The sequence below is a fragment of the Oryctolagus cuniculus genome, chromosome 3, assembly GCF_964237555.1.
Source record: "Oryctolagus cuniculus chromosome 3, mOryCun1.1, whole genome shotgun sequence".
NCBI lineage: Eukaryota > Metazoa > Chordata > Mammalia > Lagomorpha > Leporidae > Oryctolagus > Oryctolagus cuniculus.
Window position 1 is genome coordinate 54,484,846 of NC_091434.1, and position 27,238 is coordinate 54,512,083.

The following is a 27,238-nucleotide window of genomic DNA, read 5'->3' on the forward strand; positions in this document are numbered from 1 at the left end:
TGTGCGCTCAAGTTTGCTCCTGTGCTAACAGCATTCTAACCACATTCTACTTGGTGTGTGTTCGCATTCTTGTTATTCTTTCGGCACATGGTGTGAGATGTCTGCGGCGCCTCGTGGCGCATAAGCGAATTCCCCCGCGCCGCTTCTATCTCACCTTTATAGTCCTCTCTCACCAATCCGTGCTCTGCTGCCCACATGCTGAGCACGCTGTTCTCCTCCAATCAGAGGTTGGATCAGGAATCAGCTAATTGACGAAGCAGCTGTGTAAGATTTGTTTACTCCCTCTCAGCGCCATATGGTGGGAGATCAGGCACATAGAGTTAGTCTCAATAGTCTAGTCTAGTCTTGATAGTCTCAGTACTTATTTCACCATGTTGCGGGAGACGGGCCCTGCTCCCCACAGGGCCCTGCTCCCCACAGACAGTATATCTTGCCATCAGTAGTATTTTAGAATCAAAGAAATACAATAACAATGCCAACCTCAGCATTGTTGTGAATATGAAATTGCATATCAAGACCATTTAGCAAAATGTCTTGAAAATAGCAACTATCCAAAAGAATGGCATATATTAAATTTTTTTTTAAGATCTAATGCACTCTTAGGATTAAAAAAATAAAAAAAGAAAGTCAAAGTTACATAGAGAGAAGGAGAGGCAGAGAGAGAGAGAGGTCTTCCAGCTGCTGGTTTACTCCCCAATTGGCCACAATGATCAGAGCTGCGCCAATCTGAAGCCAGGAGCCTAGAGCTTCTTCCAGGCTTCCCATGTGGGTGCAGGGGCCCAAGGTCTTGGGCCATCTTCTACTGCTTTACCAGGCCATAGCATGTGATGGAATGAGAAGGCCATGTCAAGATGGCTGCTGGCAAGCCAACATCAGTTACTCAGGAATGGCTTCAGAAACCACCTGGGAAACCACCTAGCAACAGAGCCTGCCTGGCAACAGGCTGTGATTGGTTAGGGCATAAACTGCCCCTTGATTGGATTGGTTGCCTCTGCTATATAAGCTGCTGCACCAACTGAAATAAACGAGTCTATGGGCTGCTCACCTCTAGCCCACTTTCACCTACTCCTGGTGGCTGTGGGATGACTCCGCGCCTCTTGTCCCCACAGCACTCCTCTCAGAACGAATCTACAGCAACAATAGCAGAGAGCTGGATTGAAAGTGGAGCAGCCGAGACTCGAACCCATGCCCATATGAGATGCCAGCACTGCAGGCTACAGCTTTACCTGTTCTGTCACAGCGCCAGCCCTGAATTTCCCTCTTACCACTGCTTTTGTGTATCCCATAGGTTTTGATATGATGTATTGTCATCTTCATTTTCAGAAATCTTTCATTTCTTCTATGATCCACTATTCATTCAGGAGCATGTTGCTCAGTCTCCATGTGTTTATGTATGTTCTACAGATTCTTGACTTGCTGATTTCTAACTTTATTCCATTGTGGTCTGAGAAGATGCATGGAATGATTTCAGTTTTTTGAATTTGCTGAGAATTGCTTTGTGGCCTAGCATATGGTCTATGCTAGAGAACGTTCCATGTACTGATGAGAAGAATGTGTATTATGCCAGTGTTGGGTGAAAGGTTCTATAGATATCTGTTAGGTCCTTTTGGTCTATAGAGTTGATTAACTCTGTTGTTTCTTGTTGATTTTCTGTCTGGTTACTCTGTCCATTGCTGAAAGTGTGGTATTGAAGTCCTCTATTACTACTGTATTGAAGTCTATTTCTCCCTTTAGGTCTATTAACATTATTAACATTTTTTAAGTAGCCAGGTGCCCTGTAATTGGGTGCATATATATTTATTATAGTTACATTTTCCTGTTGGATTGATCCCTTAATCATTACATAGTACCTTCTTCATCTCTTTTAACAGCTGTTATGTTAAGGCCTATTTTGTCTGATATTTTGATGGCAACGCCAGCTCTTTTTTTTGGTTTCTGTTAGTGGGGACTATCGTTTTCAGTCTGTGTGCATCTTTGTTGGTGAGATGTTTTTCTTATAAGCAGCTAATAGTTGGGTCTTATTTTTCAATCCATTCAGACAGTCTGTATCTTAACTATAGAATTAAAACCATTTACATTCAAGGTGACTATTGGTAAGTAAGACTTGGCTCTGCCATTTTCCATAAATATTCCTATTGTTTACTTTGGATTTCTTATGTATTTCTGCCTTCTCATTCTTTCATAATGATGGCCATCTTCCCACTGAGCTCTGAGGCATTGGTGCTACAGGACCATTCCCTGTACTTATAGCTCTGGATCACAACAGCACACTATAGTCCCTGGCCTAATATCTGCACGTCACTGCTGTCAGTGCTGTGCTCAGTGCTGTCTTATTTCAGTGAGCTGTTATGTTCATGCCTGCAGCCTTCAATAGTCGTAGTCCTATTTTAAAATGGTGCCAGCCTTCTCTCAGCTGGATTGTGGGTTCACACAAGTTCAAGCCATTTCTACCCCTCCCATGGGGCTTCCTGGGTGGTTTTCTCTCCACTTCTTTGCCAAGTGTGTACCTCCTACACCATATTCTCCACACTATTTCTTCCTAGCATTGTGAACTGTGCTGTTCCCTACTCTGCCATTTTTCCTGATCCCCAAATTGTTTATTTATTTATTTATTTATTTGTTTGACAGATAGAGTTAGACAGTGAGAGAGAGAGAGAGACAGAGAGAAAGATCTTCCCTCTATTGGTTCACTCCCCCAATGACCACTATGGCCGGAACTACACCTGTCCACAACCAGCAGCCAGGTGCTTCCCTCTGGTCTCCCATGCAGGTGCAGGGGCCCAAGCACTTGAGCCATCCTCCATTGCTCTCCCAGGCAACAGCACAGAGCTTGACTGGATGAGGAGCAACCGGGACTGGAACCGATGCCCATATGGGATGCTGGTGCTGCAGGCGGAGGATTAACCAAGTGAGCCATGGCGCCGGCCCCATCAAAGTGTTTTGTTTGTTTTTTTTTAAGATTTATTTATTCAAGAGGTAGAGTTACAGACAGAGAGAGGGAGAGACAGAGAGAAAGGACTTCTATGTGCTGGTTTGCTCCCCAAATGGCCACAACGGCTAGAGCTGAGCCGACCTGAAGCTAGTATCTAGGAACTTCTTCTGGGTCTCCCAAATGGGTTCAGGGGCCCAAACACTTGGGTCATTTTCCACTGCTTTCCCAGGCCATCAGCAAAGAGCTGAAATCAGAAGTGGAGCAGTAGCCATATGGGATGCTGGCACCACAGGTGGTGGCTTTACCCACTATGCTATAGCGCTGACCCCTTGAAGTGTTTTCTTTATGTTTTCTTCTTGTAGTTTCATAGTTTCAAGTCTTACATCTAAATATTTGCTCCATTTTGAGTTGATTTTCTGTATACCTTGAGAGGGTAGGGTCTTTAGTCAAATATCTGTATATGGATATTCAGTTTTATCAGCATCATTTTTTGAAGAGAATACTCTTTTTTCTATAGCTTTTTTAAAGCAACTTTGTCAAAGATAAGCTGACTGTAGGTGTGTGGATTTCTTTTTTTGGGTTTCTGTTTTGATTTAAAGGTACTCACTCTATGGTTTATGAATACAAAATGGACCTCAGAAATACAAGTAAATGGTACTTAGGAACCTACTATGATGATTTAGCTAAGAAATGAGGACTGTGAAATTTGTTAGTTGCCATGGTTATAACAAAAAGTAGTTGGAGTTCCAGATAAATGAGTCAGTCTAGTGACACCACATATACAAGAGATGATTACCTTATTGAATCTCCTAGGTTGATCAACTGGAGATCCATAGACACGCTAGCATAACTCTAAACACTGACTTCTTCCAGTTCCCTGGGAACCCCTGTCTGCCTTGATTAGTTCCTTTAGTAGGAACAGTGCCAGACTGAGATGTTTCTAGGTCCTTTCTCAATCCGCTGAGGTTCTGCTCTACCTGATTTCCTGTTGTCATTCCAGCCATTAAGGACCAAATGTCTAGTATTTAAAGCTATATATTGATAAATGTGGACCAAAAGAGATGGTAGGTCTGTTGTGACTTTCAATAATGGTTCATTTATTTGAATCTAGAAGTCAGTTTTAATTTTTTATGTTTAATTAAATTGGTATGCTATAATTTAAATACACTTGTAAGAATTACATTGCACTTTCGAGCCTGTTACAAGGAAAAAGTGTTAAAGGAAACTTGTCTTTTCATCACAGAACTATACATTTTTTCTCTCTTGAAAATTGTGTGATCAAGTTCATTAAGTAGTGTATGTGAGAAGAATAAACGTGCTAATTATATTTATAATGAAAATAATAATACAAAATGTGTTGATGTCACATTGATTAATAAGAAATCTAAGAAGGGTCTGTGCTTTGCTTATTATAGCAGTCTTTTTAATTTGCACCAACATTTTAATTTTCACTTGTAATCTATTGAGGAAAACATTTTAATGATGTAAATTTAGATAGACACAAAAAGGAGGTAGGGAATATTGTACTTTTTATATTTGAGAATAATTACTGTAGGATCTATGTATTTTAATAAAGGAAATTACTAATTGATTAAAAAAATGGCCAAAATATTTCTTCACAGTCATATTAGTGTCTAATGATATATATTTTCCTAGCATAACCACCTTTGAAAGACATTTTCTCCATAAATTATTAATATTTCACAAAAAAGATACAAACATTGCAAATACCAGATTCCATCAAAATCTCTGTGAGACTTTTTATATCAGAAATTGACAAGATGATAAAATATTTGAGAAGGAAATGTGAAGGACCTAAAAATGGGAGAATAATATGATAAAGAGAAATGAAATTGAAAGATATACCTACCTGATTTTAAGCTTTGCCATCCAGGGGCCGATGTGGTATAGAGGGTAAAGCTGCCACCTGCAATGCAGGCATCCCATATGGGTGCTGGTTCCTGTCCCAGATGCTCAACTTCCTACTCAGCTCTCTGCTAGTGGCCTGGGAAAGCAACAGAAGATGGCCACCCTTATGAGAGTTCTGGATGAAGTTCTTGTCTCTGGATTGAGGCTGACTCAGCGCTGGCCTTTGCAGCCATCTGAGATGTAAACTAGCAGATGGAAGATATATATATATATCTGTCTCTCCATCTCTTTCTGTAACTCAGACTTTTAAAATAAATTAATAAATCTTTTTTAAAAATTATATTTTCTCTTTGTGTTTCTGTCTTTCTTTGTCAATCTGTGTTTGAAATAGCTAAATAAATGACTTTGTTTTAAAAAAAGACTATCATTGTTTTCACTGATTTTCCTTATCACCTTTGTTAAAATTGTATTGGCTATATATATACATGTAAGCTTGTTTCTGAATTCTCTATTTTGTGCCACCAATCTATGCTCATATATCTATAATTCAGTAATAAGCTTGATGACAAAACTTTTTTTAAAGATTTATTTATTTTTCTTATATATCGTCTCAGTGCTATGACTAAGTTCAACAGGCACATTTTCCATTTTTAACGCACTGCACTTCAGTATGTATAATGTTTTTGCAATGAAATAACAAGCCTCTTCTAGTTTTCAAAGAGATTTTTTTCACTCTCTGATGGACTCACCTGCAGCACACTTGAGGTCCCAAATTCCACACAGTCTGTTGAAGGTACTTTCATTTTCTCCTTTCTCCCCTCAAGACGCTCTGCTCAAATTCAAAGCCATTTTCATATTTTAGGATTTTATATTGACAATCCCCATAATCAGACACAAAATAAATTATGTGAGTAATGATCTTCTGCTTAATAATTACTCTAAAACTTAGTGGCTGAAAACAGAAAACATTTATAATCTCAATTTCTGGGTGTCAAGAAACCAGGAGCAGCTATACCAGATATTTTTGCCTTTGGCATCAAAGTGTTAGCTGTGACTGCAGTCAATTCATGTTTCAACTAAGGTAGGATTCACTTCCCAGCTTATACTCATAGTCTTGGCATGCCTGAATCCAGCTCTGAATCCAGGTGTAGTGATTTGAACCACCTCACAACATATCAGTGGATGCCTGTCATGTCTGCTGATTCGCCTCAGATAGCAATACAGGAGGCAGAGGAAGGGAGGGAGGCAGGAAGGCAGAGAGAGAGACAGAGAGAGACACAGAGAGAGAGAGGAACAAGACCACAGACCACAGTCTTTTTATGATCTGATATCAAAGGTGACATTTCTTAGCTTCTGCCATATTCATTTCAGCAGAGGTGTCTCAGTAAGTCCAGTCTGTATTCAAGGGAGAGTATTACCCAAGGGCTTACATGCAAGCAGGCAGGGTTCCCTGGAAATGGAGGCAGCTTGGGGAAACAATAGTGCCTTCAATGGGGTATATATCAATAATTTTGTATTATTTGGAATTGTCCATAATATTGAGCTAAATGTTGTGCTCAATCTCAAGGTTTTTACAGAATATATAATGTATGTTTTAAAAGAAAAACTGCACAACTTTAATGGATGAGTACTTACACAATGTAACTTTCAATTTATGATGTAACCGATTGTTTATTAGATGTAGATGAAAATACTCTGTGAAACTTGTGGCCTATGTATGTATATGTACTGTGAAAAAGATTACTACTTAAAACTTTGTAATTTTGTTAAAAGTGGGTTTTAAAAATTGATTTCAGTGTAGTATTTATGTAGGATTTGGCTTATGCTCTCATGCTGCTACATCTCTTTTACATTCTGTCTTTATAATATTTATATTTATACACTAAAGAAATCTTTAAATATAAGAAATGAGAACACTCCATCTTCTATTCAGAGAAAACATCATGTATCACTCACGGTTTGGCCAAAAACAAAACAGGAAAGATTTAAAAGGAATTGTTATTATTGATGAAGTCTAAAAGAGGATTAAAGGGATACTGAGGGAACTAGAGGTTGAAGCTGTCCAGAGGTCCCTACCCCCTTGGGTGGGGAAACCAAAGGGGAGCGGTGGTGTTACTTGTCCTGGGGAAGGGGACATGATGCAGCTGGTGCTCGACCTTGGTGAGGAGCTGTAGTTTGTGCTGAGTGTAGGGTACAGGTGTAGACAACTTGATGCGTCTGAGTCTCTAACTCCTGGATGCATGCTTCTGGCCTGTTACTCACATCCCAGTAGGAGTGACACATACCAGCTGAGTGTGTCAAAAGAAACTGGATTCTGCACCTCGCTGTCCTAACCAGAGAGCCATCCCCAGACCAAGGACCTGGAAGCTCTTCTTAGCTCCAGTCTTCTAATCTTCCCAATGACAAGTACCAGAGGACACAAATCTCCACTGGCAAAGGAGCTGCTGCAAATGCTAAAGATAAGTAAATGCTCTCTTGTTGTAATACTTTCAAGATATTAAAGTTCTGAGTACACTGAAAGTCCTGTAAGCTCTTAAAAATATCACATATTTGATATTATAGGTTGATATTAAGAGTATTGATCCAAGTAGACACTGGTGCAAGATTGTTCTATGTTCTGAGAAAGAGACGGGCTGCAAGGAATCTACTAGGTGGTAACTAGCATTCATCATGGGAAGAGAGGAGTATTATCAGTGTTTCTCAGACTTCACATCTATCAGATAAACTCAGAGCACTGTTAAAACAGAAATTGCAGATATCTACTCCTAGGTTATCCAATCCAAGCATTCTGGGACAAGCCCAAGAAACTGCATATTTAAAATGTCCTAACTGAAGCTGATGTTGTTAGAATTGGCTTTGTGTAAAAGGAGATTCAAATGTGAGGAAGTCTTAGGAAAAGCTTTGGTCCACCTGGCAGGAAGAGCTCAGGAGAACATTGCTCACAAACAATATCCTTTTGAGCCAAAAGGATCAGGCTTTCCTATTCTCAAGATCCTCACCTTTCTCAGTCACTGGACTCAGGTTGCCTGTGAAAAACACAAATCTGAGGCCAGCTCACTGTAGGTGAGGCAGGCTCTGAAGGAAAGAGCTGGAGACTGTCTGCTGGCTTTCTTCTCCACTGTTGGGCAGTGAAACAGTTCCTTGATTAGGAGAACTTAGTGATAAACCTCCACGTCTACCAAAAATATTAAAATTAAGTTTCTTTATAAGGGACTGCTGTGAGATTTTAAAGCTTCAATTAAATTATTGTAGTATCAAATAGTCAGATAAATATGAACAGTTCCCTAACCAATCATGGAAAGAAAAATAGGCTTATAAAATGAATGTGAAGTCTCTGTGTCCTCGTATTGTTCTGAAATAATTGCACAATAAATCTGTAAAACAAAGCTATTTTATAAAATACTATAGGATGCAATTAAGGATTTAGAACTCTTTTGAAGGATAAAGATGTAAAGTCCAGGTATAATGGATGCAATTTATGATTCAATTATACAAACTACTCACTTTCTTGGTTGGAAACATAAACCACATTTGAACTATGGTTGTTATAATTATGAATTCATATTGGAAAGAAAATATAAGTTTGTTGATGAATTAGAACATATTTCAATGTTAATATTAAGGTGAATTTAAACATACTGCATATTCATATTAATTTCTGAAATACACATATTTTAATGTATTGGAAATTTATGTTTATATATATATATAGTACTACAGAAATATTTCTTTTTCTGAAGGTTGCTACCATGAGATTCTATTTTGAGAAATGGGTCAGCTATTTTTTTCTTAAGATTTTATTTATTTATTTGAGTTAGAGTTTCATACAGAGAGAGGGAAAGACAGAAACTTATTCAAACCACTGGTTCACTTCCCAAATGGCAACAATGGCTGGAACTGGGCAGATCTGAAGCCAGCAGCCAGGAGCATATTCTAGGTCTCCCATGCAGGTGCAGGGACACAAGCACTTGGATCATCTGCTGCTTTCCCAGGGATACTAGCAAGGAGCTGGATCATAAGAAGAGCAGCCAGGACACAAACTGGTGACCGTATGAGATGCTGGTGCTGCAGGTGGAGGCTTAGCCATACCACAGCATGGGCCCCTGTCAGCTATTTCTTACAATTAGGTTCTTTTTTTTGTTTGTTTCATTTTGCAAATTTCATTACTTATGAATATACAACTCAGCTGCTGTCTTGAAGTGTAATTTTTCAGCTAGTGTTTGCGTCTCAATGAAAATTAGTGAAAATCTTGTGTAAATTTCAGAGTCAATTCTGATGGGAATAAATAAAGGGAAGAAAGCCTGAAATAATCATAAAATATTGGAAAATTTTCATTTTTTGTGACATACAATTGGAGGATTACAGTTTTTATTCTGATTCCTTAAGGATTTGGAGCAAATCTTCATCCCAAAATATATTTGGAAGAAAAGAGAACAAAACTGCTATACAGTTGCTAACCTGTAAGGGTTCTTTCTGTGAATAGTATACACTGCAGCACTGAATGAAGGAACCAAGTTGTTACAAATATTTTAATATTTATTAGGTCACATTTTACTTAAAGCATATATATATATATATATATTTGACAGGTAGAGTTATAGACAGTGAAAGAGAGAGACAGAGAGAAAGGTCTTCCTTCCGTTGATTCACTCCCCAAATGGCTGCTATGGCTGGTGCACGGCGCCGATCCGAAGCCAGGAGCCAGGTGCTTCCTCCTGGTCTCCCATGTGGGTGCAGGAGCCCAAGGACTTGGGCCATCCTCCACTGCCTTCCTGGGCCACAGCAGAGAGCTGGACTGGAAGAGGAGCAGCCGGGACTAGAACCGGCACCCATATGGGATGCCAGTGCTGCAGGCAGAGGATTAACCAAGTCAGCCATCGCGCCGGCCCTAAAGCATAGAATATATTAACATGACAATAATATTTTACAGTAAATGTTGTTCCAGGAATATTTTAAGTGCATTCTAATTCTACTGATATGTGTACATGTAAATAAGCTTTCATGTGTACTTTTTGTGTCTGTGTTCATATGGTCATGTATGAATGGTTTGAATGTGATTTTTTAAAATTTATTATTTATTTATTTATTTTTTGACAGGCAGAGTGAGAGAGTGAGACAGAGAGAAAGGTCTTCCTTTTGCCCTTGGTTCACCCTCCAATGGCCACCGCGGCCTGCACGCTGTGGTCGGCGCACTGCACTGATCCGATGGCAGGAGCCAGGTGCTTCTCCTGGTATCCCATGGGGTGCAGGGCCCAAGGACTTGGGCCATCCTCTACTGCACTCCCTGGCCACAGCAGAGAGCTGGCCTGGAAGAGGAGCAACCGGGACAGAATCCGGTGCCCCGACCGGGACTAGAACCCAGTGTGCCGGCGCCACAAGGTGGAGGATTACCCTAGTGAGCCACAGCGCCGGCCTTGAATGTGATGTTACAGTGAGTAGATACGGAAATGAGAGAAAGTGGGATGTGTCTATGCGAAGAGTTTATCATTTAAGTATTTTACATATTTATGTTTAATGTTGTCTCCTGTATTTATAATCCTCTGTAGGTCTGCATGCTTGTGCATGACTGCTTGCATGTACACATGTTTATAAAAGTGTGTAACATTAATACTTTGCTTAATTTTTTTAAAAGTTATAGTAACAAATCTTATGATAATATGCCTATCTTCATATTTATTTCAGTACTTAGGAATTTTTTTCTTTTATTCCATCTGGTTTGTTATAAGTAAAGTGTTTCTTAAACACTAGAAATTTGACTACATTTGGAAGCAGATATTTCAAATAGTTGAGAGAAATACAATAAATTTTCAAATGTTGTTTACAAACTAAGTTTGTAAACATTAGTAGATATTTACACAAATTTACTTATCAAAATTAAACTCAACTGAGAGTTAAACAAAGATTTATTATAAAAATACCTAATGGTAACCCATATTACTATACTTATAGTTGAATTTATCGGATTATAAATTGCTTTTAGGAATTTAAAGGAAAGCAGATTTGAACACTAAGGAAAATAAAAGAAACCATAGTGGTGTCGTATATATAATACAGAACCAGAGCTGCATTTCCCCATACCAAAATCCCCCCAAATTAATGTATAGACGGTCTGCTGGAATCATCAAGCAACCACCCATTTGTGCAGATGAAAGGCAATATTTTTTCCTCTAAGTGATTCTGTTCTCGTGAGCCCTCCTCAGCTCTTTTCCTGAATAGCAGGTGAAGAAAATCAATAGAAAACACAGTCTTAGGATCCACAATAAATAAGTTCAAGAATCTCTTAAGGAAATATTCAATCTCCTTAGGCAAAAAAAAAAAAAAAAAAAAAAAAAAAAAAAAAAATGCTCAGTCTGTCATTCTTAATCTACAAATGATGACAGGTTGTGGAAACTTGGTTTATGGGTCTTTTGTGAAGTTGAAGAGGGGAGAGGTTTCTATTTTTAGTCCTCTAATCAGTTTTGCCTTTGTAACCAAAACCCTGTGCCAAGGTGATAAATGATCTGCTCTCAGTTTCTTATACCAGCAATGGCAGTATTTCTCGTTGTCCATATTCCTTTTCATCCTGCATGGAAGAGCAGACCTCTCTGTTCTCTGTGAGAACTCCTTCTGGAACCTGCTTTTAGGGACCTTGTTATTTCCGAATCTGTGACTATTCAATTGGCTCTGAACTAAACATAGCACATTGTAAATATACAGGCTATCTTTCATAAATGAAACATAGATGGCCTCTGTATATCGGCACTATGTTGCTTATTTCTTCGTAGTAGGCTGGGACCCATTAGCTTAAAAGCCTGTCAGCAGCCAAACTCAGAAATTTCCACATCCATTGAGGGAGATTGAAAAACGGGAAACAAAATGCAGGGAGACAGAAGTAATAGGATCTTGTTTTCCACAGCACAGTGCGGTGGCTATAGTTTGTAACAAAGCATTATTTACCATTAAACTAACTGGAAGAGAGGAAATACAGGACCCAAATATGAAGAAATGGCGCAGAAATGAAAATGCTAATTGCCTGATTTGGTTAGTTTATGCTGTATGTATGCATTGGAATATTACATTGCACCCCATAAAATATATATGCATTACATGTAAGTAAACACATTTTAAGTGGCACATAATAGTGGTTACCTGAGGCTGGTGGGTAGATGGAAAGAGGATGGTTAACAGGTATAGGGTTGCAAATGGATAGTAAGAGTAGCTACTAATGTTCTATTGCACAGTAGGATAATAGTTGTTGACAAAAATTATATATTTCAGAAGAGCTGGTAGAGAAGATTTTGAATGTTGACAAAGAAATGATAAATATTCTGAGTGATGCATAAGACAAGGGTCTGATCATTACACAATTTATACATATATTTAAATACTATGCTGTACCCTAGAAATATGTATAATTACTATGTGTCCATCAAATATTTTTGAAAAATTAAAAAGAGAGGATGCAGGGAAATTTGTGATTTTCTTAATATTAAAAAGTGGTTGCTTTAATGAAAAGTGTATTTTTATTCTTTTTGTGCTGTTTTAAGAGGCAGAGATGTGTATGGGGAGAGGGAGAGGAGAGAACATGCTGCTATCCATTGCTTCACTCCTCATATGCCTGCAAAAACTGGTACAGGACCAGGGTAGAAGGTGAGAGCAGGAACTCAGTGCAGGGCTGTGGTATAGGTGTCAGTGTCAGGAACTCAAATTCTTGAGCTATCATTTGCTACCTCTCAGGGTACACATAAGCAGGAAGCTGGAATTGGTAGTGGAGCCAGGACTTCAACCCAGGAAATATGGGATGGATGTTCCAAACCAGTTGCTTAGCTGCTAGGCCAAACACCCGCCCTGTTTTTTTTTTTTTTTTTTCCTCATTGTTTTAAAGTAAAAACTTTTTTTACCACTAAAATAGAGGAATATTTCCATGTCTGATTGTTTATATATAGCCTATAGTTTTACCCACAAAATAACTGGTAGTCAAACATAAGATGAGCCCTGAATCTATAAAGACCTCAAGCTCCTGCTGCCTGGAGAGCTCCCTGACCCAAGAACTCCCCACATGGTGCTGAGGAACAATGCCCAGTGACAGAATTCTTGTTGAATTTGGACTTTTAAGTATTCCTTCAGGATCACATTGATGTTTGGACAATAAAATCATATTTTCTTTCCTTCTTTTTTTCTTTCATTAATAGGAAGATGGAAAAGGAGAAGGAGAAGGAGAAGGGGAGAAGAGGGATGAGCAAGAGGGAAGAGATGAGGGAGGGAAATGAGAAGGACAGTAAGGGGAAATGGACATTGATTCATGTTTATTAAATTCTAGGCATGTCCCTAAGCATTTGCACATACTAATTCTCAAAAAACCATTTTGCTATAGGCACCACTTTTACTCTAATTTAAAGATGAAGACAGAGAGTGTAAGTAATTTTCTCTTGGGCACAAAAACATGATCCAAACTCAGACATATTAATTCATTCATCAGGGTTCCACCCTCAGGATGTGAACACAAATGCGTTTACATAGGGTAAACCATATTCAAACCATGGCACTCTACCTCTCCTTGTGACTTTTCCCTCATTCCTTTCATGTATTGACTCCAGAGTTATTTTAACAAGGTGTTCTGGTAATATTCTACATACTGACTACTTATAAGTGGCAGATATAGGATTTGACCTTGAGCAGCCTCATTTCAAAGACTACTAATGATCATATCGAAATGCTAGACCATCAGAAGCATCTTTTAGTATTTAAATTCAGTCTTGTCTTTGTTTTCTCTAACATTTTATATTCTTCGTTCTTTCAAGAGAACAATGTAATTGAAATCTATTTTTATCCTGGCTGAGAAATAGCTGAAACTTTTGTTTATTCTCACATCATGCATTTTACCAATTCTTTGGAATATATGCCTTCTTTTTAATGTGCTATTACAGGATATATTTAAAAACATATTAAATAATTATAATTTGTCATTTGGGTCTCCAATCTGCTTCTCTTATGTTATACCCTATCTGTGACTTGCATTGCCATACATTGTCCCCCAGAAAATTCTAGGTTTTGAATTTTCTTTCTCTGTGTTTTCGTGGCACATTCACATGTATTGCACTCAGCTTTATGTTCTTTGAACATTTTTATTCTAATTATATTTGGCTTATTTCTACTTTCTATTCCATATATAAACACTTGTTTCTAGAAAAATGCAAAATAATATATTTCCACATCCAATTTTATAGGATAGTCTTCTCGTTTGCCTGCTTACAGCTTCTCTATGACAGGAGACTTTAATCCACGGACCTTGAAGCCTTCCTCTTTCCATATGTATATATTTTATATGTATTTATTAGTAAGAGTTACAGAGAGAAAGGGAGAGACAGAGACAGAGAGAGATCTTCCATCCACTGGTTCATTCCCAGGATGGCAATAATGGCCAGGGCTGTGCCAGGCTGAAACCGGGAGCCAGGAGCTTCACGCTGGTCTCCCTTCTGGGTGGCAGGGGACCAAATACTTGTGTCATCTTCTGCTGCTTTTCCCAGGCCATCAGCAGGGAGCTGGATCAGAAGTGGAGTACCCTGAAACAAACCAGTGCCTACATGGGATGCTGGTGTTGCAGCTAGTGGCTTTATCCAACACGCCACAATGCCAGCTCCCCTTTTTCCACATGAAGTGTATCCGATCTTCCAATTCCAACTGAATCTTTGCCAAATTCAAGGGAGTTGGCTGACTCTTTTTGCTAAGTAGGAAATTCTGAAGAGTCTTTGCTTGTTCTTGTTGAGGTAGTCTTTATATCCATCATTCCCTTATTTGTGTTCCGTCAATTTAAATTTAATTGCTTTTATATTATGCATTCTTAATAAATTTAAAAACAGATTTCTATTTATTACATTATATTCGTGAACACTTATTTTTGATGTTTTAAATGTAGAGGTAGTTGTAGAATAAGACGTGGCCCCCATCCCTGGGCAGGCCATATAGAGCTCAGGAGACCTTACTACCTGGAGACAGTGGCTGACACACTTTTCAGGTGTTTCCACTGAAATCTCCTTATCAGAAGCCTTTGACTAAGACACTTGTCTCCACTCAGTACTTTTCTACTCATTGCAAATCACCCTCTTTGCTCCTGGCCACCTGGATCCTACAAAAGGGCAGGGTGGTTTTTACCTGTTTTTAAGGATTATCAGTCACAAGATGATCCCAGTTCCTTGCACCAAACATCTGAATGACCCTTTCCCAATACCATTCTGTGTGGGAAAACAAAATATTAGAGAAGTTCTCTCTCTCTCTTTCTTTCTCTTCTTTTCTTCTCTTTCTCTTTCTCTTTCTCTTTCTCTTTCTCTTTCTCTTTCTCTTTCTCTTTCTCTTTCTCTTTCTCTTTCTCTTTCTCTTGATTCTTGCCTGCAGTTGTTACAGTGTTATGGGCTGAATTATATATCTTCAGCTCCATCATTCATATGTTGAAGTTCTCACCCACAATACCTCAGAATGTGAATGTACTTTGAAGATTGCTTTTTTAATGAGGTAATCAAGGTTAAATGAAATCATTGAAGTCGGCCTTCCTCTAGTGTGACAGGTATTCTTATAAGAGGAGATTAGGATCCAGACACACAGCAGAGGGATGCTGTGTGAAGACAAAGGGAAAGACAGCCATCAGGCTACCAGGTTGGTAGAAAGTGGCCTTAGGGGCCGGCGCCATGGCTCACTTGTGTAGTCCTCCGCCTGCTGCACCAGCATCCCATATGGGCACCGGTTATAGTCCAGCTCTCTGCTACAGCCCGAGAAGGCAGTGGAGGATGGCCCAAGTGCACCCTGCACTGCATGGAAGACCAGGAGGAAGCACCTGGCTCCTGGCTTCAGATCGGCACAGCACAGGCCAGAGCAGCCATTTTGGGGGTGAAAAAGGAGGACCTTTTTCTCTGTCTCTCTCTGTCTAACTCTGTCAAATAAAAAAAAAGTGGCGTTAGACAAAACAATCCTGACAGTACCTTGATCTTAGACTCCTGGCCTCCATAACTGTGAGAAAATAAATTTCTGTTGTTTGGCGACTCAGTATGTGGTGCCTGGTTGTTATAGCAGCTCTAACAGAAAATACACAATGCTACTGTTTGGATTGGGTTTTTTTCTCCAAAGACTCATGTACTGGAAGCAAAGTCCTCAGTGTGCTCTGTTGGGGTGCAGAACCTTTCAGAGCTGGGGCCCAGCAGAAAGTGATTAGGTCACCGGGGAGTCACTGTAGAGGGATTAATGCTGGACTCCTGAGGGGGTGATCTCTGCAAGAGCGGCTTGTTTGAAAGTGGAGCCACCCAGTGGTCTTGGCCCCTCCTGTACATAGCTACTTCCCTCTCTGCTTCTCTGCTACCTCTGAGCAGCCAAGGATTCGGGGCTTTTGATCATGGACTTTCAGTCTCCAAAACTGGGGGCTAAATAGGCCTCTTTTCTTTTTACGGTGCTCAGCCCGTTTTTTTTTTTTTTTTTTTTTTAATTGTAATATACACAGTAAGTGAGCAAATACCTGATTGTTTCTTTTGGTTTGGCCCAATGTCCTAATTTACTACCCCAATAACTATCAGCGAACCAGTCTCTGCATTACATTATTTTTAAGATTTATTTATTTATTTGAAAGGCAGATTTACAGAGAGGCAGAGGCAGAGAGAGCGAGAGAGACAAGACTTCCATCTGCTGGTTCACTCCCAGATGGCTGCAATGGCACCAATCCTACCTTCCTCCAGCTCTACCACACGGGTGTGGGGGCCATCTTCTGCTTTCGTTGGCCATAACAGAGAGCTGGATTGGAAGTGAAGCAGCCAGGATTCGAACTGGTGCCCACATGGGATGCTGGCACTGCAGGCAGCGGCTTTACCTGCTGCATCACAGCCCCGACCCTTTCATTACTTTTGTCAGTAATATCTTTTGAAGAATTTCCTTCCCTCCCTCCCTTCCTTCCTCTCTCGTTCCTTCCCTCTCTCCTTTTTCTTCCTCTCCAGCTCACTCTCTCTCCCTTTGTTTTTCTTTCTTTCTTTTATTTATTTGAAAGGCAAAGAGACAGACAAACTGCAACAGCCAGGGCTGCGCCATGCGTAACCCAGGAGCCAGGAGCTCTACCAAAGTCTTTCATGTGAGTGGCAGGGTCCCAAGCAGTTGAGTCATCAATGCCACACCACAGGATGCACATTGTATAAAGCTGCAATGGAGATTGAAGGCCGGATACCAACTCAGGCATTCCAAGATGGAATGTGGCTATCTCCGGCAGCAGCTTAAACACTGTGCTAAATATCTGACCAAGGACTTTCCTTATATGTTTCATGTTTTATTTAGCATAAGAAATGTCTACAATCTCATGCATTTCTCCTGTATTTTACTTTAGAAATTTGATAGTGTTTTGGTTGCACGTATAGGTACATACTTAATTTTCTGTTAATTTTTATGCATGGTGTGAGATAAGGCAGAAAATGACCCTTATCTCTATAAATTATATTGAATTGTTTTGGCACCTTTATCAAAATAAATTGACTCTTATGTGTAGACATTTTTCTGCCTATTTCATTTTATTATATTGATCTTCATATGTCTTTTCACTAATACCAGAAAGTTTTTATTTTCACTGTTTTATACATGAAATTAGGTGAAGCAAATCTTCCGATTATTTCTTCTTATTCGATATCACTTTTAGAATGAACTTGTCAATCTGCATAACTGGAATTGCATTTAACTTATTTAGTTCAATTGTGAGATTGGTCTTTTATTCCAAGAGTATATCTTTAACTTTCTTTATTCACTATCACTCATGATTTGTAGTTTACAATGTAGAGATCTTACTGATCTTATGTTAGTTTTTCCCAAGCTGCATTTTGTATGCGTGTGTGTGTATGTATGTGGGTGAAAACATTAAATAGAAATACAAATGTGTCCTTTTACAATTGTTTAGCACTAGTTAGTAAAATTACAACTCGTTTTCATATTTAATATTTTTCTCAGACTTTGCCGTATTACTTTATAAGTTCTATGGTTTCACAATTTATTTATTTGAAAAGTTAAGTAACAGAAAGGGAGATCTTGCATCTTCTGATTCACTTTACAAATGCCTGCAATATCAGAACTGAATCATTTAAAGCTAGGAGTCAGGAACTTCATCCAGGTATCCAATATGGGTGGCAGTAAGCCAAATTCAAGGGCATTAGCAACAAGCAGAATCAGAACCAGTTAGCCAGGCCTCAATTCCAGGCAATCCAGTGTGGGATGCAGGCATCTCAAGCAGCGGCTTAATCCTTGTGCCAGAATGCCTGCCATTGGATTTTTTTTTCCATCCATAGAATTTTTCATTTAAACATTCACAGGATCTGTGAAAGAATTATTTCTTCGTTTCCTTGTTATGTATTTTACTTATTTTTTATTGTAAACTTTAGGGCCCCCAGAATAATTTTGGGTTTAAGTTGTAAAAGTGAAGATCATTACTGTCTTCCTGATTTCAGAAGGAAAGGATTCAGGTTTTTTTTTTTTTTTTCCACTAAGGAAGATATAGATACTAGGTGGTTCTTAGAGTCACTTTTTCAGATTGAGGTGGATCTCTAATTTCGTTTTACTATTTTGTTAACAGCATGTATCACAAAAGGCTGTTGCCATTTTTCAAATCTTGTGCATAATATTTACTACCTTGAGCATGTGACTTTTATTCATTATTTCATTAATACTGTGAATTAAATTAATTCTTAAATATCAAAATAATCTTATTTCCTGGAGTAAACTCTACATAACCACATTATATTTTCTTTTAAGCATTGCTGCTTTTCTGAAAATTATTTATTTATTTGACAGGCAGAGATACAGACAGTGAAAGAGAGAGAGACAGAGAGAAAGGTCTTCCTTCCGTTGGTTCTCTCCCCAAATGGCCGCTATGGCCAGAGCTGTGCCCATCCAAAGCCAGCAGCCAGGCACTTCTTCACAGTGTCCCATCCAGGTGCAGGGGTCCAATCACTTGGGCTGTCTTCTACTGCTATTCCAGGATACAGCAGAGAGCTGGGATGGAAGAGGAGCAACTGGGACAGAATCTGGCACCCATATAGGATGCTGGCACCACAGGTGGAGGATTAACCAAGTGAGCCACGGCGCCGGCCCGAGCATTGATGCTTTTTAATTTCAGTTTCCATTTTGTGCCCACTAAAATGTATAGAGTTAAAGTTGGTTTTTTTGTTGTTGTTCTACTTAATACTATTGGTTGAATTCTGTAATTAATACACAGTTATTCTTAAGTGTTGAAACTTAACTGAAAAGTGATCCCTATTAAATATAAGAGTGGTAATAAGAGATGGAAGAGATGTACAATTGGGGACATGCTCAAGTTGATTTGCCCCAAATGGGCAAGGGATTCCAACTCAATCCCATCGAGGTGGCATGTACCAATGCCATCTCACTAGTCCCAGTGATCAGTTTCACTTCACAATTGATCATAATGATAGGACTAAGAACCAAAGGGATCACATAAACAAGACTAGTGTCTGCAAATACTAACCAATAGAATAAAAAAGAGAGAGAATGATCCAACATGGGAAGTGAGATACACAGCAGACTCATAGAATGGCAGATGTCCTAAACAGCACTCTGGCCTCAGAATCAGCCCTTAAGGCATGTGGATCCTGCTGAAAATCACATGAGAGTATTTCAGGCATGAAAAGTCAAGACACTCTGGCAAAAAAAAAAAAAAAAAAAAAAAAAAAAAAAACCTACCTAAATGAAAGATCTCTACGAGTGAGATCCCAGTGGAAAGAACCAGCTATCAAAGAAGGAGGTACCTTTCTCTGAAGGGAGGAGAGAACCTCCATTTTGACTATGACATTGTCTAAATATGATCAGAGTCGGTGAACTCAAAAGGGTTCCATAGCCTTGGCAACTCATGACTAGAGCCTAGGGTGATTACTGATGCCATAAACAAGAGTGTCAATTTGTTAAGTCAACAACAGGAGTCACTGTGCACTTACTCCTCATGTAGGATCTCTGTCCTTAGTGTACTGTACATTGTGATTTAATGCTATAACTAGTTCAAACAGTATTTTTCACTTTGTGTTTCTATATGGGTTCAAACTGTTGAAATCTTTACTTAATGTATGCTAAACTGATCTTCTGTATTTAAAGAGAATTGAAAATGAATCTTGATGTGAATGGAAGGGGAGAAGGAGCGGGAAAGGGGAGGGTTGTGGGTGTGAGGGAAGTTATAGGGGGGAAAGCCATTTTAATCCATATTCTGTACTTTGGAAATTTATATTCATTAAATAAAAGTTTAAAAAAAGGAAGTCAAATACAAGAAAAAAAATAAAGTTGTTTATGTGTTGATCTACAAACTTGTTGGCTTTAATTATTAGTTTTTGAAGATTTTTTTGGTTTGTCCCTTTTGATTTTTAACATGTAGACTACCATGTCATCTGTAAATAAGGACAATTTATTTATTCTTTTCCAAAATGCATGCATTTTTATTTCATTTTGTTGTCTTATGCAATAACTAGAAATTGTGCAACATTTAGTGGCCAATGATGAAGCAGACAAGCCTCTTTTCTTTTTAGTCTTAGGGAAAACCATTCAGTATTTCCTCATTAAATATAAAAAAAAAATTTAAAGGGTGTGTCTGTATTTTTAGGTATGTTTTTTTAATTTCATTTCTGCTCTTCATCAAATTGTAGAAGTTACCCTCCAGTCTTAATTTTTTGTGTTTTCATCACTAATGAAATTTTTCAAAATTTTACACAAATTAGTTTGATAATATGTCTGTTCTTCTGTAACCTGTTAACATAATAAGTTACATTGATTTTGATTATCAAACCATTCTTTCCATCCCTGGGATAAAAATGACTTGGTCATGGTGTACAATTATTTTTATGTTTAGCTGAATTCTATTTGGTAATGATTTTTTAAGAATTTTTTCATCTAAATTTATGCAGCATATTGGTCTGTAGTTTGGGCATTATGAGAATAATTTTATTTTTGCAGAAGGAGTTTAAAATTTTCCATTCTGTTTTCTGGAAGATAGTGTATAGAACTGGCACTGATTCTTCTGTTGACATTTGGTAGAGTTCTTCAGTGAAACCAATTGTGGTTGGGTATTCCCTTCCTAATATAAATAAAATTGCACAGTTTCCTGAATATGGCTATTCAATTTACCTACTTTATTTCAAATTATGTATTCCAGTGGTATGACATATTGACTCTACTAGATTTCCTTCTTTATTTTTATTTATTTATTTATTTATTTATTTATTTATTTATTTATTTTGACAGGCAGAGTTAGACAGTGAGACAGAGACAGAGAGAAAGGTCTTCCTTCCTTTGATTCACCCCCCAAATGGCCGCCACGGCTGGCACACTGCGCTGATCTGAAGCCAGGAGACAGGTGCTTCCTCCTGGTCTCCCATGTGGGTACAGGGCACAAGCACTTGGGCCATCCTCCATTGCCTTCCCAGGCCACAGCAGAGAGCTGGACTGGAAGAGGAGCAACCGGGACAGAACTGGCACCCCAATGGGACTAGAACCTGGAGTGCCAGCACCACAGGCAGAGGATTAGCCAAGTGAGCCGCGGCGTCAGCCCGGATTTCCTTCTAACACAGTCACAGTAGGGAGGAAGAATGTCATTATTACCAGTTAGTGCTAGTGCAGTCTCCCCATATGATCTTCACTGAGACAGTAGAAAGGGAGCCAATTACTGCCTCACAGAAATAAAAATCCTATTGAGGCAATTCGATCCTCTGTCATTACCTGGTGGTTGTGGAAATCTAGGCTTTTCAGGGTCCTTGCTAGGAGGGGTAAGGATGGACATAACATTTGTTTGGCTGGTATAAAGTGATTATGACATAAAAATTTTCTGTGCTTTTCTTGGTCCTTTGGCTAGAAAGAGCAGGCTTGAGACTCTTATTGTTTATGCTAGTTGGCATTTCTCAGTTGCCAACTTTACCCACTCTGGAATATGTAAGGCAAAAGGAAAGTTCTCTGAATTCAGCACCATGGCTTTGCTAACATTCCGAAGCCCTAAGCTGGTTTGTTTCTCTTACTATTCAGAGATTTATGCTCATTTTATGTATAATGTTGGATAAAGATATATGTACTTAAACAATCTTCCCAAAAGGGAAGTGTCATATATTATGCACTTTATACATTGATGTATTTGATATGCAAGAATATGTTAGTTATTTCATTCCTGTTCCTCTTCTCTCCAGGATCATATTTCATTGCTGCATATGTTTCAGTGCCTGAATACAAATATTTCCTACCTTTCAGATGTAACATTACATACAGTGACACCTGCGTAACTGGTGAAAAATGTTCTAACATGCAGGCTTTTACAAGACTTTTCTATCCATCTATATTTACCATGCTAGAAATTTCATTGGGAGATTTTTATAATGGAGAATTTTAATATGTAAGTCATTCAAAATTATAATATTTAACAAAAGATGAATATGCTTTAGATAATAGTTTTTTTTTTTTTTTTTTGACAGGCAGAGTGGATAGTGTGAGAGAGAGACAGAGAGAAAGGTCTTCCTTTTTTTGCCATTGGTTCACCCTCCAATGGCCACCACGGCTGGTGCACCGCCCTGATCTGAAGGCAGGAGCCAGGTGCTTCTCCTGGTCTCCCATGGGGTGCAGGGCCCAAGCACTTGGGCCATCCTCCACTGCCTTCCCGGGCCACAGCAGAGAGCTGGCCTGGAAGAGGGGCAACCGGGACAGAATCCGGCGCCCCAACCGGGACTAGAACCCGGTGTGCCGGCGCCGCAAGGCGGAGGATTAGCCTATTGAGCCGCGGCGCCGGCCTTAGATAATAGTTATATATAATATATAATAAAACAAATATTTAGAGAATGCTCTACATATTTATGTAGAATAAAATAACATATTAAACAGAAATTCATTGTTTTATTTTTAAAAATCTCATTTTTTGCTTAATGTGAGAGCTCATTCAATATAAAATACATAATGTGATATGGAATATTCATAAGCAGTAAGAATAAAAAAGAAAAATTTTTATAGCTACTAGTGACATTATTCTGACTGTTATTCAGTGGAGTTTTCCCCTTTCACAGTCTAAGAAATAGAAAGACTGCAATTAATTAGAAATATTGCATTATGCTGTTATTAACCATTCTGAAGTTAAAATTGTCATCTCGATTGGATAATAAGTTCTCTCCTGTTGTACCTAGCTATTAAAATATTAACATATAAATAAAATATACATATAACAATATAAATTATCAGGTAGCATGCAAATAGAATCAATAAATATCTTGATTAAATATGAACAAAACACTAGTCCTCAGATATTGGCATTTGTAAATTCAAGACACTTACCTGAATCTATGAATAGATGATGACCAGATCTCTTATATCTTGATATTAGTATGGGAATATGATTCCAGGTTGGGAGTTGATCCATCACTGTTGGGAAGTTGTGTGATTTCTCTAGTATACCATGTCATTGGAAAACTTAGTTTACTTGTAGATTATTGTGTATTCAGTCATCACTATAAAACCTAACAAATTCTGAAGATAGAATAATTTTGTTATAGTAGTCTCATTCATGATCATTGAGAATCAGATGTTTGTGTATATAAATGTGTGTATATAACATTATGAATTATCTGAGTGCTTCTAATTGATGTGTGCTCTATTTCTACAATCCAAACACAGCAGCCTCAAGAAATACAATATAATTGTTATTTTTGCATTAGTCTTATAGCTTTGCTATGTTTCTTTCTATCTGTTACTAAGGTGTGTTCTGAATTGTCTGCTTACAATGAGAATTAAAAGTCATTGGTATCAGTGACTTAAGCAAGATAAATACTTTCTTGATATTAAATTTCAAAGGAAAAACTCAAACATCTTTAATGGGAATCTGAGTATGATATTTTTAGTTATATTATAGCTGATATGCTGACAACCTAATTTCCCAGTGTTTACATTACTCATACCAGCTGCTAGCTGTACCACTAGCTACAGTTTTTGTTTTAAATATAAACAACTATTTTGATAAATTAGTAATTATTTTTTATTATTGATTTTGTTTGCCTTATTTATTGAACACTTCTTCACAGCTGAAGAAGTAACTGCTTTCTTTTTCCTTACATTACAAAGACAAATCATAGATGTACATTAGAGGATAAAATTCATTTAGTGTTTAAAATCATCTGTCAGCAATTTAGAAATATATAATTTTCAGTAAATGATGTATAATTTAAGCTGGTATATTGATGATGATCATTCATTTTAATTGTGCTGCAATATTATTTTAAACTTTCTTTGTTAAAGAAAAACAAATTTTTGAACTACTGTAAATAAAAATTTTAAAAAGAGGCAGAAAAATTACATATTATGTATAGATAATAGACTTCTTGTGAAAAACAATCTATAAAACCATACAGTAAAATTATTAAAAGAAAATCCTGTAAGTTAACATTCTGAATGCAGAGTTATAGTAGTCTCATTCATGATCATCAACCAAAATATTTTGGTCAAAGAAATAAAAGCTGAAAAATGCACTAGTTTTTGTTCAGACCTGTACTTCAAGAAGTTTGAAAGATTGTTCTTCAGCAACAAGAAAATGATAGTAACAGACATTTGCTTCTACACATGGGATAAACATGTAAAAGGAATTTTAAATACATGAATATATACATATATTCTTTTTTGCCTATTTTTGCCATTTTATTTATTTATTTATTATTTAACTTTTATTTAATTAAATCCCCTGGCATGTTTCTAACTACCATTAGGGGTAAGTCTGAAGTATACCCTGAAGTATGTCCTGAAATGTGGTATTGTGATGCCTCAAGCTTTGTTTTTGTTGTACAAGATTGCTTTAGCTATTCGAGGTCTCTTGTGCCTCCATATGAATTTCAGCATCATTTTTTCCAGATCTGAGAAGAAGGTCTTTGGTCTTTTGGTATTTTGATTGGTAGCACATTAAATCCATAAATTGCTTTTGGGAGAATGGACATTTTGATGATATTGATTCTTCGAATCCATGAGCATGGAAGGTTTTTCCTCTTCTATTTCTTTCTATAAGATTTTGTAATTCTCCTCATAGAGATCTTTAATGTCCTTGGTTAAGTTTATTCCAAGGTATTTGATTTCTTTTGTAGCTATTGTGAAAGGGATTGATCTTAGAAGTTCTTTCTCAGCCATGGAATTGCCTTTGTATACAAAAGCTGTTGATTTTTGTGCATTGATTTTATACCCTGCTACTTTGCCAAATTCTTCTATGAGTTCCAATAGTCTCTTGGTGGAGTTCTTTGGATCCCCTAAATAATGAATCATATCGTCTGCAAATAGGGATAATTTGACTTCTTTCTTCCCATTTTGTATTCCTTTAATATCTTTTCTTGCCTAATGGCTCTGGCTAACACTTCCATAACTATATTGAGCAGCAGTTGTGAGAGTGGGCATCCCTGTCTGGTACCAGATCTCAGTGGAAATGCTTCCAAGTTTTCCCCATTCAACAGGATGCTGGCCATGGGTTTTTCACAAATTGTTTTGATTGTATTGAGGAATGTTCCTTCTATACCCAATTTGCTTAGTGTTTTCATCATGAAAGGGTGTTGTATTTTATCGAATGCTTTTTCTAAATCTATTGAGATAACCATATGGTTTTTATTCTGCAGTTTGTTAATGTGGTGTATCACATTGATTGATTTGCAAATATTGAACCATCCCTGCATACCAGGGATAAATCCCATTTGGTCTGGGTGGATGATCTTTCTGATGTGTTGTTGCATTCTATTGGCCAGAATTTTATTGAGGATTTTTGCATCTATGTTCATCAGGGATATTAGTCTGTAATTCTCTTTCAATGCTGCATCTTTTTCAGGCTTAGGAATTAAGGTGATGCTGGCTTCATAGAAAGAATTTGGGAGGACTCCCTCTTTTTCAATTGCTCTGAATAGTTTGAGAAGAATTGGAGTCAGTTCTTCTTTAAATGCCTGGTAGAATTCAGCAGTGAATCCATCTGGTCATGGGCTTTTCTTTGTTGGGAGGGACTTTATTACTGATTCAATTTCTGTCTCAGTTATGGGTCTGTTTAGGTTTTCTATGTCTCCATGGTTCAATTCTATCCATTTCTGATAGATTTCTCTGTTTGTTGGCATACAACTCTTTGTAGTAATTTCTGATGACTCTTTATTTCTGTGGTTTCTGTTGTTACATTCCCTTTTTCATCTGTGATTTTATTGATTTGGGTCTTTTCTTTTTTTAATTAGTTGGGCCAATGTTCTGTAAATTTGGTTTATTTTTTTCAAAAAACCAGGTCTCTGTTTTGCTGATCTTTTCTATTTTTTGCATTCAATTCTGTTTATATCTTTTTCTGATTTTAATTATTTCTCTTCTCCTACTAGTTTTGGGTCTGGTTTGCTGCAGTTTTTCTAGATCCTTGAGATGCATTGATCTCTTAATTATTTGGTGCCTTTCCAATTTCTTGATGTAGGCACCTATTGCTGTAAACTTTCCTCTTAACACTGCTTTTGCTATATCCCAGAAGTTTTGATATGTTGTGTTGTTATCCTCAATTACTTCCAGAAAGGTTTTGATTTCTATTTTGATATCTTCTATGACCCACTGTTCATTAAGGAGCATGTTGTTCAGTCTCTATGTGTTTGCAAATGCTTTAGGGATTCCTGAGTTGCTAGTTTCCAGCTTCATTTCATGGTGGTCCAATAAGATGCAGGGTATGATTTCAATTCTTTTGAATTTTCTGAGACTTTTGTGTCCTATATAGATTTCTGTATTTCATGCATTTGTTTTTGATAACTTCTAAGTGTTCTTATTATAAATGTTTGGAATACCATATTCTTCTGTCTCATCATCTTCATAATCTTGTATTGGAGTGTTATGGCCATTTGGGAGCGTCATGATGTCTTCCTTGTTCTTGTTTCCTCGGTTTTTGCATTTTTTTTAACTTATTTAATGCATATAAATTTCCAAAGTACAGCTTATGCATTACAATGGCTTCCCCCCCATAACGTCCCTCCCACCCGCAACCCTCCCCTTTCCCGCTCCTTTTCCCCTTCCATTCACATCAAGATTCATTTTCGATTCTCTTTATCTACAGAAGATCAGTTTAGCATATATTAAGTAAAGATTTTAACAGTTTGCTCCCACACAGAAACATAAAATGAAAAATACTGTTTGAGTACTAATTATAGCATTAAATCTCAAGGTACAGCACACTAAGGGCAGAGATCCTACATGAGGAGTAAGTGCACAGTGACTCCTGTTGTTGACTTAACAAATTGACACTCTTGTTTATGGCATCAGTAATCACCCTAGGCTCTAGTCATGAGCTGCCAAGGCTATGGAACCCTTTTGAGTTCACCGACTCTGATCATATTTAGACAAGGCCATGGTCAAAGTGGAAGTTCTCGCCTCCCTTCAGAGAAAGGTACCTCCTTCTTTGATGACCCATTCTTTCCACTGGGATCTCACTCGCGGAGATCTTTCATTTAG

At 37.9% G+C, this 27,238-nt stretch overlaps 1 long non-coding RNA gene across 1 annotated transcript; it reads right to left on the minus strand.

Annotated features, from left to right (window-relative positions):
* On the minus strand, positions 1-26,650 carry LOC127491736 (uncharacterized). Its single transcript, XR_007920627.2, has 3 exons — positions 23,093-26,650; positions 5,551-5,630; positions 1-4,937 (listed from the first exon to the last, which is right to left on the minus strand). It is a non-coding gene; the product is annotated as an uncharacterized lncRNA (long non-coding RNA).
* Between the last annotated feature and the right edge of the window lie 588 nt (positions 26,651-27,238).